Source organism: Carassius gibelio, chromosome B15 (assembly GCF_023724105.1).
Source record: "Carassius gibelio isolate Cgi1373 ecotype wild population from Czech Republic chromosome B15, carGib1.2-hapl.c, whole genome shotgun sequence".
NCBI lineage: Eukaryota > Metazoa > Chordata > Actinopteri > Cypriniformes > Cyprinidae > Carassius > Carassius gibelio.
This window is the reverse complement of record NC_068410.1, coordinates 17,411,039-17,423,820: the sequence shown is the minus strand read 5'-3', so window position 1 is coordinate 17,423,820 and position 12,782 is coordinate 17,411,039. Positions and strand designations below refer to the sequence as shown.

Here is a 12,782-nt window from a genome sequence, read left to right as displayed (position 1 = left end):
CTGTGTGCCTCAAGCATGTGCTTTTCTGAGATCGGACTGCAAACAGGGATAGCAAAGGCAGCAGGCGATTCCAAACCAGATCCTGATAATGCTGACGCTCTTTTGAACAGGTCAACACTTGCTGACAGGCTCTGTGGTACAATAGATAGCAAACTGGACTTCTAGACGGCCAGATGAGGCCATTGCTGTGCAGAGCCTGGCCGTTGGCCTCTTATCTGGATGCTTTAATCCTCTAAGTGCCCCTCCCTGAGAGAGTGTGTGCAGGTTGGCGCCGTGGCTTAGTTGGTTAAAGCTTGTGTAGTAAATAGGACATACTGAATTCAAATCTCAGCACTGTCTTTGCTGGTTATCAAACACCACCTTGGGTTGTATGGTTTTGCTTTGCGCAATCATGCGGTACAGAGGAGCGTCACAGCAACATGCGATTTCATTTGCCAACCACCCCTCAGCTGCTGCCGAACAATTCTGACCCAAGTCAACAACGCAGCAGGATTCCCAGCGGTGCCTTTTAACAGGTGGCTCTGCTCTGTGGGTTCTTTCTGGGAAAGGAAGCCCTTACAGATACTCCGCTTTTCCAACCACATACCAATTGCAGAGAGGCCCACATATCTTGTCCTTCCCGCTCCCCAAATACCTGAACTCAATTCAACGCACTGGAACAGCCAGGAAAAAAAAACTCCACACGTGGCTCTGTGGCGCAATGGATAGCGCATTGGACTTCTAGACTGCCAGATGAGGCCATTCAAAGGTTGTGGGTTCGAGTCCCACCAGAGTCGTTGCTTTTGGCTTTCTGTTAATGGCGCTTGGCCAACAAACACATATGCTCTCTGGCCACCCCTCCGGACTTATAAAACTCTAAATCTCACTTTCTTGGCAGGTACATGCAAGTTGGCGCCGTGGCTTAGTTGGTTAAAGCGCCTGTCTAGTAAACAGGAGATCCTGGGTTCGAATCCCAGCGGTGCCTTTGCTGGTGATCAAGTGACGCCTTGGGCTGTGAGGTTTTGCTCTCCCTAAAAAAGGGGGTGCAGAGGAGTGCCAGAGCAGCATGCAATTTAATTTGCGAACCACCCCTCAGATGCTGCCGAACAATACTGGCCAGAGTCATCTCAGCGATGCAGCATGGCTCAGCTGGTCAAAGAGCTTGCCTTGCAAACAGGTGATCCTTGGTTTAGGACTGCTGCAAGCCTGGACGGAGCTGCTGCACGTGGCGCAGAGTGTAGCGCATTGGGCTATTAGTCTCCGGTGTGAGGCCATTTAAAGTTTGTGGGTTTGAGTCAAAACAGATTGGTGACTTCTTGCCTTTCGTTTATCATTAAATTGCACGCTTATGCCCTCTGGCAACAGAAAGTTGTGAAAAATCTCCTAAGCTGACCAGCACGTGGACCTTTGTCCTCACCGCTGGATGTTTTGATCAACTTACTCACCCTCCCAGAGCTGTAGGGCTCTGCTTGGCGCCGTGGCTTAGTTGGTTAAAGCGTCTGTCTCGTAAACAGGAGATCCTGGGTTCAAATCCCAGCGGTGCCTTTAGCGTCCCCTGTGTGCCTCAAGCATGTGCTTTTCTGAGATCGGACTGCAAACAGGGATAGCAAAGGCAGCAGGCGATTGCATTTCCAAACCAGATCCTGATAATGCTGACGCTCTTTTGAACAGGTCAACACTTGCTGACAGGCTCTGTGGTACAATAGATAGCAAACTGGACTTCTAGACGGCCAGATGAGGCCATTGCTGTGCAGAGCCTGGCCGTTGGCCTCTTATCTGGATGCTTTAATCCTCTAAGTGCCCCTCCCTGAGAGAGTGTGTGCAGGTTGGCGCCGTGGCTTAGTTGGTTAAAGCTTGTGTAGTAAATAGGACATACTGAATTCAAATCTCAGCACTGTCTTTGCTGGTTATCAAACACCACCTTGGGTTGTATGGTTTTGCTTTGCGCAATCATGCGGTACAGAGGAGCGTCAGAGCAACATGCGATTTCATTTGCCAACCACCCCTCAGCTGCTGCCGAACAATTCTGACCCAAGTCAACAACGCAGCAGGGCGCCGTGGCTTAGCTGGTCAAAGCGCTTGTCTTGTAAACAGGAGATCCTGGGTTCGATTCCCAGCGGTGCCTTTTAACAGGTGGCTCTGCTCTGTGGGTTCTTTCTGGGAAAGGAAGCCCTTACAGATACTCCGCTTTTCCAACCACATACCAATTGCAGAGAGGCCCACATATCTTGTCCTTCCCGCTCCCCAAATACCTGAACTCAATTCAACGCACTGGAACAGCCAGGAAAAAAAAACTCCACACGTGGCTCTGTGGCGCAATGGATAGCGCATTGGACTTCTAGACTGCCAGATGAGGCCATTCAAAGGTTGTGGGCTCGAGTCCCACCAGAGTCGTTGCTTTTGGCTTTCTGTTAATGGCGCTTGGCCAACAAACACATATGCTCTCTGGCCACCCCTCCGGACTTATAAAACTCTAAATCTCACTTTCTTGGCAGGTACATGCAAGTTGGCGCCGTGGCTTAGTTGGTTAAAGCGCCTGTCTAGTAAACAGGAGATCCTGGGTTCGAATCCCAGCGGTGCCTTTGCTGGTGATCAAGTGACGCCTTGGGCTGTGAGGTTTTGCTCTCCGTAAAAAAGGGGGTACAGAGGAGTGCCAGAGCAGCATGCAATTTAATTTGCGAACCACCCCTCAGATGCTGCCGAACAATACTGGCCAGAGTCATCTCAGCGATGCAGCATGGCTCAGCTGGTCAAAGAGCTTGCCTTGCAAACAGGTGATCCTTGGTTTAGGACTGCTGCAAGCCTGGAAGGAGCTGCTGCACGTGGCGCAGAGTGTAGCGCATTGGGCTATTAGTCTCCGGTGTGAGGCCATTTAAAGTTTGTGGGTTTGAGTCAAAACAGATTGGTGACTTCTTGCCTTTCGTTTATCATTAAATTGCACGCTTATGCCCTCTGGCAACAGAAAGTTGTGAAAAATCTCATAAGCTGACCAGCACGTGGACCTTTGTCCTCACCGCTGGATGTTTTGATCAACTTACTCACCCTCCCAGAGCTGTAGGGCTCTGCTTGGCGCCGTGGCTTAGTTGGTTAAAGCGTCTGTCTCGTAAACAGGAGATCCTGGGTTCAAATCCCAGCGGTGCCTTTAGCGTCCCCTGTGTGCCTCAAGCATGTGCTTTTCTGAGATCGGACTGCAAACAGGGATAGCAAAGGCAGCAGGCGATTGCATTTCCAAACCAGATCCTGATAATGCTGACGCTCTTTTGAACAGGTCAACACTTGCTGACAGGCTCTGTGGTACAATAGATAGCAAACTGGACTTCTAGACGGCCAGATGAGGCCATTGCTGTGCAGAGCCTGGCCGTTGGCCTCTTATCTGGATGCTTTAATCCTCTAAGTGCCCCTCCCTGAGAGAGTGTGTGCAGGTTGGCGCCGTGGCTTAGTTGGTTAAAGCTTGTGTAGTAAATAGGACATACTGAATTCAAATCTCAGCACTGTCTTTGCTGGTTATCAAACACCACCTTGGGTTGTATGGTTTTGCTTTGCGCAATCATGCGGTACAGAGGAGCGTCAGAGCAACATGCGATTTCATTTGCCAACCACCCCTCAGCTGCTGCCGAACAATTCTGACCCAAGTCAACAACGCAGCAGGGCGCCGTGGCTTAGCTGGTCAAAGTGCTTGTCTTGTAAACAGGAGATCCTGGGTTCGATTCCCAGCGGTGCCTTTTAACAGGTGGCTCTGCTCTGTGGGTTCTTTCTGGGAAAGGAAGCCCTTACAGATACTCCGCTTTTCCAACCACATACCAATTGCAGAGAGGCCCACATATCTTGTCCTTCCCGCTCCCCAAATACCTGAACTCAATTCAACGCACTGGAACAGCCAGGAAAAAAAAACTCCACATGTGGCTCTGTGGCGCAATGGATAGCGCATTGGACTTCTAGACTGCCAGATGAGGCCATTCAAAGGTTGTGGGTTCGAGTCCCACCAGAGTCGTAGCTTTTGGCTTTCTGTTAATGGCGCTTGGCCAACAAACACATATGCTCTCTGGCCACCCCTCCGGACTTATAAAACTCTAAATCTCACTTTCTTGGCAGGTACATGCAAGTTGGCGCCGTGGCTTAGTTGGTTAAAGCGCCTGTCTAGTAAACAGGAGATCCTGGGTTCGAATCCCAGCGGTGCCTTTGCTGGTGATCAAGTGACGCCTTGGGCTGTGAGGTTTTGCTCTCCCTAAAAAAGGGGGTGCAGAGGAGTGCCAGAGCAGCATGCAATTTAATTTGCGAACCACCCCTCAGATGCTGCCGAACAATACTGGCCAGAGTCATCTCAGCGATGCAGCATGGCTCAGCTGGTCAAAGAGCTTGCCTTGCAAACAGGTGATCCTTGGTTTAGGACTGCTGCAAGCCTGGAAGGAGCTGCTGCACGTGGCGCAGAGTGTAGCGCATTGGGCTATTAGTCTCCGGTGTGAGGCCATTTAAAGTTTGTGGGTTTGAGTCAAAACAGATTGGTGACTTCTTGCCTTTCGTTTATCATTAAATTGCACGCTTATGCCCTCTGGCAACAGAAAGTTGTGAAAAATCTCATAAGCTGACCAGCACGTGGACCTTTGTCCTCACCGCTGGATGTTTTGATCAACTTACTCACCCTCCCAGAGCTGTAGGGCTCTGCTTGGCGCCGTGGCTTACTTGGTTAAAGCGTCTGTCTCGTAAACAGGAGATCCTGGGTTCAAATCCCAGCGGTGCCTTTAGCGTCCCCTGTGTGCCTCAAGCATGTGCTTTTCTGAGATCGGACTGCAAACAGGGATAGCAAAGGCAGCAGGCGATTGCATTTCCAAACCAGATCCTGATAATGCTGACGCTCTTTTGAACAGGTCAACACTTGCTGACAGGCTCTGTGGTACAATAGATAGCAAACTGGACTTCTAGACGGCCAGATGAGGCCATTGCTGTGCAGAGCCTGGCCGTTGGCCTCTTATCTGGATGCTTTAATCCTCTAAGTGCCCCTCCCTGAGAGAGTGTGTGCAGGTTGGCGCCGTGGCTTAGTTGGTTAAAGCTTGTGTAGTAAATAGGACATACTGAATTCAAATCTCAGCACTGTCTTTGCTGGTTATCAAACACCACCTTGGGTTGTATGGTTTTGCTTTGCGCAATCATGCGGTACAGAGGAGCGTCAGAGCAACATGCGATTTCATTTGCCAACCACCCCTCAGCTGCTGCCGAACAATTCTGACCCAAGTCAACAACGCAGCAGGGCGCCGTGGCTTAGCTGGTCAAAGCGCTTGTCTTGTAAACAGGAGATCCTGGGTTCGATTCCCAGCGGTGCCTTTTAACAGGTGGCTCTGCTCTGTGGGTTCTTTCTGGGAAAGGAAGCCCTTACAGATACTCCGCTTTTCCAACCACATTCCAATTGCAGAGAGGCCCACATATCTTGTCCTTCCCGCTCCCCAAATACCTGAACTCAATTCAACGCACTGGAACAGCCAGGAAAAAAAAACTCCACACGTGGCTCTGTGGCGCAATGGATAGCGCATTGGACTTCTAGACTGCCAGATGAGGCCATTCAAAGGTTGTGGGTTCGAGTCCCACCAGAGTCGTTGCTTTTGGCTTTCTGTTAATGGCGCTTGGCCAACAAACACATATGCTCTCTGGCCACCCCTCCGGACTTATAAAACTCTAAATCTCACTTTCTTGGCAGGTACATGCAAGTTGGCACCGTGGCTTAGTTGGTTAAAGCGCCTGTCTAGTAAACAGGAGATCCTGAGTTCGAATCCCAGCGGTGCCTTTGCTGGTGATCAAGTGACGCCTTGGGCTGTGAGGTTTTGCTCTCCGTAAAAAAGGGGGTGCAGAGGAGTGTCAGAGCAGCATGCAATTTAATTTGCGAACCACCCCTCAGATGCTGCCGAACAATACTGGCCAGAGTCATCTCAGCGATGCAGCATGGCTCAGCTGGTCAAAGAGCTTGCCTTGCAAACAGGTGATCCTTGGTTTAGGACTGCTGCAAGCCTGGAAGGAGCTGCTGCACGTGGCGCAGAGTGTAGCGCTTTGGGCTATTAGTCTCCGGTGTGAGGCCATTTAAAGTTTGTGGGTTTGAGTCAAAACAGATTGGTGACTTCTTGCCTTTCGTTTATCATTAAATTGCACGCTTATGCCCTCTGGCAACAGAAAGTTGTGAAAAATCTCATAAGCTGACCAGCACGTGGACCTTTGTCCTCACCGCTGGATGTTTTGATCAACTTACTCACCCTCCCAGAGCTGTAGGGCTCTGCTTGGCGCCGTGGCTTAGTTGGTTAAAGCGTCTGTCTCGTAAACAGGAGATCCTGGGTTCAAATCCCAGCGGTGCCTTTAGCGTCCCCTGTGTGCCTCAAGCATGTGCTTTTCTGAGATCGGACTGCAAACAGGGATAGCAAAGGCAGCAGGCGATTCCAAACCAGATCCTGATAATGCTGACGCTCTTTTGAACAGGTCAACACTTGCTGACAGGCTCTGTGGTACAATAGATAGCAAACTGGACTTCTAGACGGCCAGATGAGGCCATTGCTGTGCAGAGCCTGGCCGTTGGCCTCTTATCTGGATGCTTTAATCCTCTAAGTGCCCCTCCCTGAGAGAGTGTGTGCAGGTTGGCGCCGTGGCTTAGTTGGTTAAAGCTTGTGTAGTAAATAGGACATACTGAATTCAAATCTCAGCACTGTCTTTGCTGGTTATCAAACACCACCTTGGGTTGTATGGTTTTGCTTTGCGCAATCATGCGGTACAGAGGAGCGTCACAGCAACATGCGATTTCATTTGCCAACCACCCCTCAGCTGCTGCCGAACAATTCTGACCCAAGTCAACAACGCAGCAGGATTCCCAGCGGTGCCTTTTAACAGGTGGCTCTGCTCTGTGGGTTCTTTCTGGGAAAGGAAGCCCTTACAGATACTCCGCTTTTCCAACCACATACCAATTGCAGAGAGGCCCACATATCTTGTCCTTCCCGCTCCCCAAATACCTGAACTCAATTCAACGCACTGGAACAGCCAGGAAAAAAAAACTCCACACGTGGCTCTGTGGCGCAATGGATAGCGCATTGGACTTCTAGACTGCCAGATGAGGCCATTCAAAGGTTGTGGGTTCGAGTCCCACCAGAGTCGTTGCTTTTGGCTTTCTGTTAATGGCGCTTGGCCAACAAACACATATGCTCTCTGGCCACCCCTCCGGACTTATAAAACTCTAAATCTCACTTTCTTGGCAGGTACATGCAAGTTGGCGCCGTGGCTTAGTTGGTTAAAGCGCCTGTCTAGTAAACAGGAGATCCTGGGTTCGAATCCCAGCGGTGCCTTTGCTGGTGATCAAGTGACGCCTTGGGCTGTGAAGTTTTGCTCTCCCTAAAAAAGGGGGTGCAGAGGAGTGCCAGAGCAGCATGCAATTTAATTTGCGAACCACCCCTCAGATGCTGCCGAACAATACTGGCCAGAGTCATCTCAGCGATGCAGCATGGCTCAGCTGGTCAAAGAGCTTGCCTTGCAAACAGGTGATCCTTGGTTTAGGACTGCTGCAAGCCTGGAAGGAGCTGCTGCACGTGGCGCAGAGTGTAGCGCATTGGGCTATTAGTCTCCGGTGTGAGGCCATTTAAAGTTTGTGGGTTTGAGTCAAAACAGATTGGTGACTTCTTGCCTTTCGTTTATCATTAAATTGCACGCTTATGCCCTCTGGCAACAGAAAGTTGTGAAAAATCTCCTAAGCTGACCAGCACGTGGACCTTTGTCCTCACCGCTGGATGTTTTGATCAACTTACTCACCCTCCCAGAGCTGTAGGGCTCTGCTTGGCGCCGTGGCTTAGTTGGTTAAAGCGTCTGTCTCGTAAACAGGAGATCCTGGGTTCAAATCCCAGCGGTGCCTTTAGCGTCCCCTGTGTGCCTCAAGCATGTGCTTTTCTGAGATCGGACTGCAAACAGGGATAGCAAAGGCAGCAGGCGATTGCATTTCCAAACCAGATCCTGATAATGCTGACGCTCTTTTGAACAGGTCAACACTTGCTGACAGGCTCTGTGGTACAATAGATAGCAAACTGGACTTCTAGACGGCCAGATGAGGCCATTGCTGTGCAGAGCCTGGCCGTTGGCCTCTTATCTGGATGCTTTAATCCTCTAAGTGCCCCTCCCTGAGAGAGTGTGTGCAGGTTGGCGCCGTGGCTTAGTTGGTTAAAGCTTGTGTAGTAAATAGGACATACTGAATTCAAATCTCAGCACTGTCTTTGCTGGTTATCAAACACCACCTTGGGTTGTATGGTTTTGCTTTGCGCAATCATGCGGTACAGAGGAGCGTCAGAGCAACATGCGATTTCATTTGCCAACCACCCCTCAGCTGCTGCCGAACAATTCTGACCCAAGTCAACAACGCAGCAGGGCGCCGTGGCTTAGCTGGTCAAAGCGCTTGTCTTGTAAACAGGAGATCCTGGGTTCGATTCCCAGCGGTGCCTTTTAACAGGTGGCTCTGCTCTGTGGGTTCTTTCTGGGAAAGGAAGCCCTTACAGATACTCCGCTTTTCCAACCACATACCAATTGCAGAGAGGCCCACATATCTTGTCCTTCCCGCTCCCCAAATACCTGAACTCAATTCAACGCACTGGAACAGCCAGGAAAAAAAAACTCCACACGTGGCTCTGTGGCGCAATGGATAGCGCATTGGACTTCTAGACTGCCAGATGAGGCCATTCAAAGGTTGTGGGTTCGAGTCCCACCAGAGTCGTTGCTTTTGGCTTTCTGTTAATGGCGCTTGGCCAACAAACACATATGCTCTCTGGCCACCCCTCCGGACTTATAAAACTCTAAATCTCACTTTCTTGGCAGGTACATGCAAGTTGGCGCCGTGGCTTAGTTGGTTAAAGCGCCTGTCTAGTAAACAGGAGATCCTGGGTTCGAATCCCAGCGGTGCCTTTGCTGGTGATCAAGTGACGCCTTGGGCTGTGAGGTTTTGCTCTCCGTAAAAAAGGGGGTACAGAGGAGTGCCAGAGCAGCATGCAATTTAATTTGCGAACCACCCCTCAGATGCTGCCGAACAATACTGGCCAGAGTCATCTCAGCGATGCAGCATGGCTCAGCTGGTCAAAGAGCTTGCCTTGCAAACAGGTGATCCTTGGTTTAGGACTGCTGCAAGCCTGGAAGGATCTGCTGCACGTGGCGCAGAGTGTAGCGCATTGGGCTATTAGTCTCCGGTGTGAGGCCATTTAAAGTTTGTGGGTTTGAGTCAAAACAGATTGGTGACTTCTTGCCTTTCGTTTATCATTAAATTGCACGCTTATGCCCTCTGGCAACAGAAAGTTGTGAAAAATCTCATAAGCTGACCAGCACGTGGACCTTTGTCCTCACCGCTGGATGTTTTGATCAACTTACTCACCCTCCCAGAGCTTTAGGGCTCTGCTTGGCGCCGTGGCTTAGTTGGTTAAAGCGTCTGTCTCGTAAACAGGAGATCCTGGGTTCAAATCCCAGCGGTGCCTTTAGCGTCCCCTGTGTGCCTCAAGCATGTGCTTTTCTGAGATCGGACTGCAAACAGGGATAGCAAAGGCAGCAGGCGATTGCATTTCCAAACCAGATCCTGATAATGCTGACGCTCTTTTGAACAGGTCAACACTTGCTGACAGGCTCTGTGGTACAATAGATAGCAAACTGGACTTCTAGACGGCCAGATGAGGCCATTGCTGTGCAGAGCCTGGCCGTTGGCCTCTTATCTGGATGCTTTAATCCTCTAAGTGCCCCTCCCTGAGAGAGTGTGTGCAGGTTGGCGCCGTGGCTTAGTTGGTTAAAGCTTGTGTAGTAAATAGGACATACTGAATTCAAATCTCAGCACTGTCTTTGCTGGTTATCAAACACCACCTTGGGTTGTATGGTTTTGCTTTGCGCAATCATGCGGTACAGAGGAGCGTCAGAGCAACATGCGATTTCATTTGCCAACCACCCCTCAGCTGCTGCCGAACAATTCTGACCCAAGTCAACAACGCAGCAGGGCGCCGTGGCTTAGCTGGTCAAAGTGCTTGTCTTGTAAACAGGAGATCCTGGGTTCGATTCCCAGCGGTGCCTTTTAACAGGTGGCTCTGCTCTGTGGGTTCTTTCTGGGAAAGGAAGCCCTTACAGATACTCCGCTTTTCCAACCACATACCAATTGCAGAGAGGCCCACATATCTTGTCCTTCCCGCTCCCCAAATACCTGAACTCAATTCAACGCACTGGAACAGCCAGGAAAAAAAAACTCCAAACGTGGCTCTGTGGCGCAATGGATAGCGCATTGGACTTCTAGACTGCCAGATGAGGCCATTCAAAGGTTGTGGGTTCGAGTCCCACCAGAGTCGTAGCTTTTGGCTTTCTGTTAATGGCGCTTGGCCAACAAACACATATGCTCTCTGGCCACCCCTCCGGACTTATAAAACTCTAAATCTCACTTTCTTGGCAGGTACATGCAAGTTGGCGCCGTGGCTTAGTTGGTTAAAGCGCCTGTCTAGTAAACAGGAGATCCTGGGTTCGAATCCCAGCGGTGCCTTTGCTGGTGATCAAGTGACGCCTTGGGCTGTGAGGTTTTGCTCTCCCTAAAAAAGGGGGTGCAGAGGAGTGCCAGAGCAGCATGCAATTTAATTTGCGAACCACCCCTCAGATGCTGCCGAACAATACTGGCCAGAGTCATCTCAGCGATGCAGCATGGCTCAGCTGGTCAAAGAGCTTGCCTTGCAAACAGGTGATCCTTGGTTTAGGACTGCTGCAAGCCTGGAAGGAGCTGCTGCACGTGGCGCAGAGTGTAGCGCATTGGGCTATTAGTCTCCGGTGTGAGGCCATTTAAAGTTTGTGGGTTTGAGTCAAAACAGATTGGTGACTTCTTGCCTTTCGTTTATCATTAAATTGCACGCTTATGCCCTCTGGCAACAGAAAGTTGTGAAAAATCTCATAAGCTGACCAGCACGTGGACCTTTGTCCTCACCGCTGGATGTTTTGATCAACTTACTCACCCTCCCAGAGCTGTAGGGCTCTGCTTGGCGCCGTGGCTTACTTGGTTAAAGCGTCTGTCTCGTAAACAGGAGATCCTGGGTTCAAATCCCAGCGGTGCCTTTAGCGTCCCCTGTGTGCCTCAAGCATGTGCTTTTCTGAGATCGGACTGCAAACAGGGATAGCAAAGGCAGCAGGCGATTGCATTTCCAAACCAGATCCTGATAATGCTGACGCTCTTTTGAACAGGTCAACACTTGCTGACAGGCTCTGTGGTACAATAGATAGCAAACTGGACTTCTAGACGGCCAGATGAGGCCATTGCTGTGCAGAGCCTGGCCGTTGGCCTCTTATCTGGATGCTTTAATCCTCTAAGTGCCCCTCCCTGAGAGAGTGTGTGCAGGTTGGCGCCGTGGCTTAGTTGGTTAAAGCTTGTGTAGTAAATAGGACATACTGAATTCAAATCTCAGCACTGTCTTTGCTGGTTATCAAACACCACCTTGGGTTGTATGGTTTTGCTTTGCGCAATCATGCGGTACAGAGGAGCGTCAGAGCAACATGCGATTTCATTTGCCAACCACCCCTCAGCTGCTGCCGAACAATTCTGACCCAAGTCAACAACGCAGCAGGGCGCCGTGGCTTAGCTGGTCAAAGCGCTTGTCTTGTAAACAGGAGATCCTGGGTTCGATTCCCAGCGGTGCCTTTTAACAGGTGGCTCTGCTCTGTGGGTTCTTTCTGGGAAAGGAAGCCCTTACAGATACTCCGCTTTTCCAACCACATACCAATTGCAGAGAGGCCCACATATCTTGTCCTTCCCGCTCCCCAAATACCTGAACTCAATTCAACGCACTGGAACAGCCAGGAAAAAAAAACTCCACACGTGGCTCTGTGGCGCAATGGATAGCGCATTGGACTTCTAGACTGCCAGATGAGGCCATTCAAAGGTTGTGGGTTCGAGTCCCACCAGAGTCGTTGCTTTTGGCTTTCTGTTAATGGCGCTTGGCCAACAAACACATATGCTCTCTGGCCACCCCTCCGGACTTATAAAACTCTAAATCTCACTTTCTTGGCAGGTACATGCAAGTTGGCACCGTGGCTTAGTTGGTTAAAGCGCCTGTCTAGTAAACAGGAGATCCTGAGTTCGAATCCCAGCGGTGCCTTTGCTGGTGATCAAGTGACGCCTTGGGCTGTGAGGTTTTGCTCTCCGTAAAAAAGGGGGTACAGAGGAGTGCCAGAGCAGCATGCAATTTAATTTGCGAACCACCCCTCAGATGCTGCCGAACAATACTGGCCAGAGTCATCTCAGCGATGCAGCATGGCTCAGCTGGTCAAAGAGCTTGCCTTGCAAACAGGTGATCCTTGGTTTAGGACTGCTGCAAGCCTGGAAGGAGCTGCTGCACGTGGCGCAGAGTGTAGCGCATTGGGCTATTAGTCTCCGGTGTGAGGCCATTTAAAGTTTGTGGGTTTGAGTCAAAACAGATTGGTGACTTCTTGCCTTTCGTTTATCATTAAATTGCACGCTTATGCCCTCTGGCAACAGAAAGTTGTGAAAAATCTCATAAGCTGACCAGCACGTGGACCTTTGTCCTCACCGCTGGATGTTTTGATCAACTTACTCACCCTCCCAGAGCTGTAGGGCTCTGCTTGGCGCCGTGGCTTAGTTGGTTAAAGCGTCTGTCTCGTAAACAGGAGATCCTGGGTTCAAATCCCAGCGGTGCCTTTAGCGTCCCCTGTGTGCCTCAAGCATGTGCTTTTCTGAGATCGGACTGCAAACAGGGATAGCAAAGGCAGCAGGCGATTGCATTTCCAAACCAGATCCGGATAATGCTGACGCTCTTTTGAACAGGTCAACACTTGCTGAC

At 50.5% G+C, this 12,782-nt stretch overlaps 30 non-coding genes across 30 annotated transcripts; all 30 read left to right on the top strand.

Moving 5' to 3' along the window:
• Positions 1-686: 686 nt before the first annotated feature.
• Positions 687-776, top strand: trnar-ucu (transfer RNA arginine (anticodon UCU)). The gene is given in 2 exon segments: positions 687-723; positions 741-776. It is a non-coding gene; the product is annotated as a tRNA-Arg (tRNA).
• A 114-nt stretch (positions 777-890) lies between these two features.
• Positions 891-964, top strand: trnat-agu (transfer RNA threonine (anticodon AGU)). Its single transcript has one exon. It is a non-coding gene; the product is annotated as a tRNA-Thr (tRNA).
• A 486-nt stretch (positions 965-1,450) lies between these two features.
• On the top strand, positions 1,451-1,524 carry trnat-cgu (transfer RNA threonine (anticodon CGU)). The gene has a single exon. It is a non-coding gene; the product is annotated as a tRNA-Thr (tRNA).
• A 506-nt stretch (positions 1,525-2,030) lies between these two features.
• trnat-ugu (transfer RNA threonine (anticodon UGU)) lies at positions 2,031-2,104 on the top strand. The gene has a single exon. It is a non-coding gene; the product is annotated as a tRNA-Thr (tRNA).
• Positions 2,105-2,283: 179 nt separating this feature from the next.
• On the top strand, positions 2,284-2,373 carry trnar-ucu (transfer RNA arginine (anticodon UCU)). Its single transcript is given in 2 exon segments — positions 2,284-2,320; positions 2,338-2,373. It is a non-coding gene; the product is annotated as a tRNA-Arg (tRNA).
• Positions 2,374-2,487: 114 nt separating this feature from the next.
• On the top strand, positions 2,488-2,561 carry trnat-agu (transfer RNA threonine (anticodon AGU)). Its single transcript has one exon. It is a non-coding gene; the product is annotated as a tRNA-Thr (tRNA).
• Positions 2,562-3,047: 486 nt separating this feature from the next.
• Positions 3,048-3,121, top strand: trnat-cgu (transfer RNA threonine (anticodon CGU)). Its single transcript has one exon. It is a non-coding gene; the product is annotated as a tRNA-Thr (tRNA).
• A 506-nt stretch (positions 3,122-3,627) lies between these two features.
• On the top strand, positions 3,628-3,701 carry trnat-ugu (transfer RNA threonine (anticodon UGU)). Its single transcript has one exon. It is a non-coding gene; the product is annotated as a tRNA-Thr (tRNA).
• A 179-nt stretch (positions 3,702-3,880) lies between these two features.
• On the top strand, positions 3,881-3,970 carry trnar-ucu (transfer RNA arginine (anticodon UCU)). The gene is given in 2 exon segments: positions 3,881-3,917; positions 3,935-3,970. It is a non-coding gene; the product is annotated as a tRNA-Arg (tRNA).
• A 114-nt stretch (positions 3,971-4,084) lies between these two features.
• trnat-agu (transfer RNA threonine (anticodon AGU)) lies at positions 4,085-4,158 on the top strand. The gene has a single exon. It is a non-coding gene; the product is annotated as a tRNA-Thr (tRNA).
• Positions 4,159-4,644: 486 nt separating this feature from the next.
• On the top strand, positions 4,645-4,718 carry trnat-cgu (transfer RNA threonine (anticodon CGU)). Its single transcript has one exon. It is a non-coding gene; the product is annotated as a tRNA-Thr (tRNA).
• Positions 4,719-5,224: 506 nt separating this feature from the next.
• On the top strand, positions 5,225-5,298 carry trnat-ugu (transfer RNA threonine (anticodon UGU)). Its single transcript has one exon. It is a non-coding gene; the product is annotated as a tRNA-Thr (tRNA).
• Positions 5,299-5,477: 179 nt separating this feature from the next.
• On the top strand, positions 5,478-5,567 carry trnar-ucu (transfer RNA arginine (anticodon UCU)). Its single transcript is given in 2 exon segments — positions 5,478-5,514; positions 5,532-5,567. It is a non-coding gene; the product is annotated as a tRNA-Arg (tRNA).
• Positions 5,568-5,681: 114 nt separating this feature from the next.
• Positions 5,682-5,755, top strand: trnat-agu (transfer RNA threonine (anticodon AGU)). The gene has a single exon. It is a non-coding gene; the product is annotated as a tRNA-Thr (tRNA).
• Positions 5,756-6,241: 486 nt separating this feature from the next.
• Positions 6,242-6,315, top strand: trnat-cgu (transfer RNA threonine (anticodon CGU)). Its single transcript has one exon. It is a non-coding gene; the product is annotated as a tRNA-Thr (tRNA).
• A 696-nt stretch (positions 6,316-7,011) lies between these two features.
• On the top strand, positions 7,012-7,101 carry trnar-ucu (transfer RNA arginine (anticodon UCU)). Its single transcript is given in 2 exon segments — positions 7,012-7,048; positions 7,066-7,101. It is a non-coding gene; the product is annotated as a tRNA-Arg (tRNA).
• Positions 7,102-7,215: 114 nt separating this feature from the next.
• On the top strand, positions 7,216-7,289 carry trnat-agu (transfer RNA threonine (anticodon AGU)). The gene has a single exon. It is a non-coding gene; the product is annotated as a tRNA-Thr (tRNA).
• Positions 7,290-7,775: 486 nt separating this feature from the next.
• trnat-cgu (transfer RNA threonine (anticodon CGU)) lies at positions 7,776-7,849 on the top strand. The gene has a single exon. It is a non-coding gene; the product is annotated as a tRNA-Thr (tRNA).
• A 506-nt stretch (positions 7,850-8,355) lies between these two features.
• On the top strand, positions 8,356-8,429 carry trnat-ugu (transfer RNA threonine (anticodon UGU)). The gene has a single exon. It is a non-coding gene; the product is annotated as a tRNA-Thr (tRNA).
• Positions 8,430-8,608: 179 nt separating this feature from the next.
• trnar-ucu (transfer RNA arginine (anticodon UCU)) lies at positions 8,609-8,698 on the top strand. Its single transcript is given in 2 exon segments — positions 8,609-8,645; positions 8,663-8,698. It is a non-coding gene; the product is annotated as a tRNA-Arg (tRNA).
• A 114-nt stretch (positions 8,699-8,812) lies between these two features.
• On the top strand, positions 8,813-8,886 carry trnat-agu (transfer RNA threonine (anticodon AGU)). Its single transcript has one exon. It is a non-coding gene; the product is annotated as a tRNA-Thr (tRNA).
• A 486-nt stretch (positions 8,887-9,372) lies between these two features.
• On the top strand, positions 9,373-9,446 carry trnat-cgu (transfer RNA threonine (anticodon CGU)). Its single transcript has one exon. It is a non-coding gene; the product is annotated as a tRNA-Thr (tRNA).
• Positions 9,447-9,952: 506 nt separating this feature from the next.
• trnat-ugu (transfer RNA threonine (anticodon UGU)) lies at positions 9,953-10,026 on the top strand. The gene has a single exon. It is a non-coding gene; the product is annotated as a tRNA-Thr (tRNA).
• Positions 10,027-10,205: 179 nt separating this feature from the next.
• Positions 10,206-10,295, top strand: trnar-ucu (transfer RNA arginine (anticodon UCU)). Its single transcript is given in 2 exon segments — positions 10,206-10,242; positions 10,260-10,295. It is a non-coding gene; the product is annotated as a tRNA-Arg (tRNA).
• A 114-nt stretch (positions 10,296-10,409) lies between these two features.
• trnat-agu (transfer RNA threonine (anticodon AGU)) lies at positions 10,410-10,483 on the top strand. The gene has a single exon. It is a non-coding gene; the product is annotated as a tRNA-Thr (tRNA).
• A 486-nt stretch (positions 10,484-10,969) lies between these two features.
• trnat-cgu (transfer RNA threonine (anticodon CGU)) lies at positions 10,970-11,043 on the top strand. Its single transcript has one exon. It is a non-coding gene; the product is annotated as a tRNA-Thr (tRNA).
• Positions 11,044-11,549: 506 nt separating this feature from the next.
• Positions 11,550-11,623, top strand: trnat-ugu (transfer RNA threonine (anticodon UGU)). The gene has a single exon. It is a non-coding gene; the product is annotated as a tRNA-Thr (tRNA).
• Positions 11,624-11,802: 179 nt separating this feature from the next.
• trnar-ucu (transfer RNA arginine (anticodon UCU)) lies at positions 11,803-11,892 on the top strand. The gene is given in 2 exon segments: positions 11,803-11,839; positions 11,857-11,892. It is a non-coding gene; the product is annotated as a tRNA-Arg (tRNA).
• A 114-nt stretch (positions 11,893-12,006) lies between these two features.
• Positions 12,007-12,080, top strand: trnat-agu (transfer RNA threonine (anticodon AGU)). Its single transcript has one exon. It is a non-coding gene; the product is annotated as a tRNA-Thr (tRNA).
• A 486-nt stretch (positions 12,081-12,566) lies between these two features.
• trnat-cgu (transfer RNA threonine (anticodon CGU)) lies at positions 12,567-12,640 on the top strand. The gene has a single exon. It is a non-coding gene; the product is annotated as a tRNA-Thr (tRNA).
• Positions 12,641-12,782: the final 142 nt, after the last annotated feature.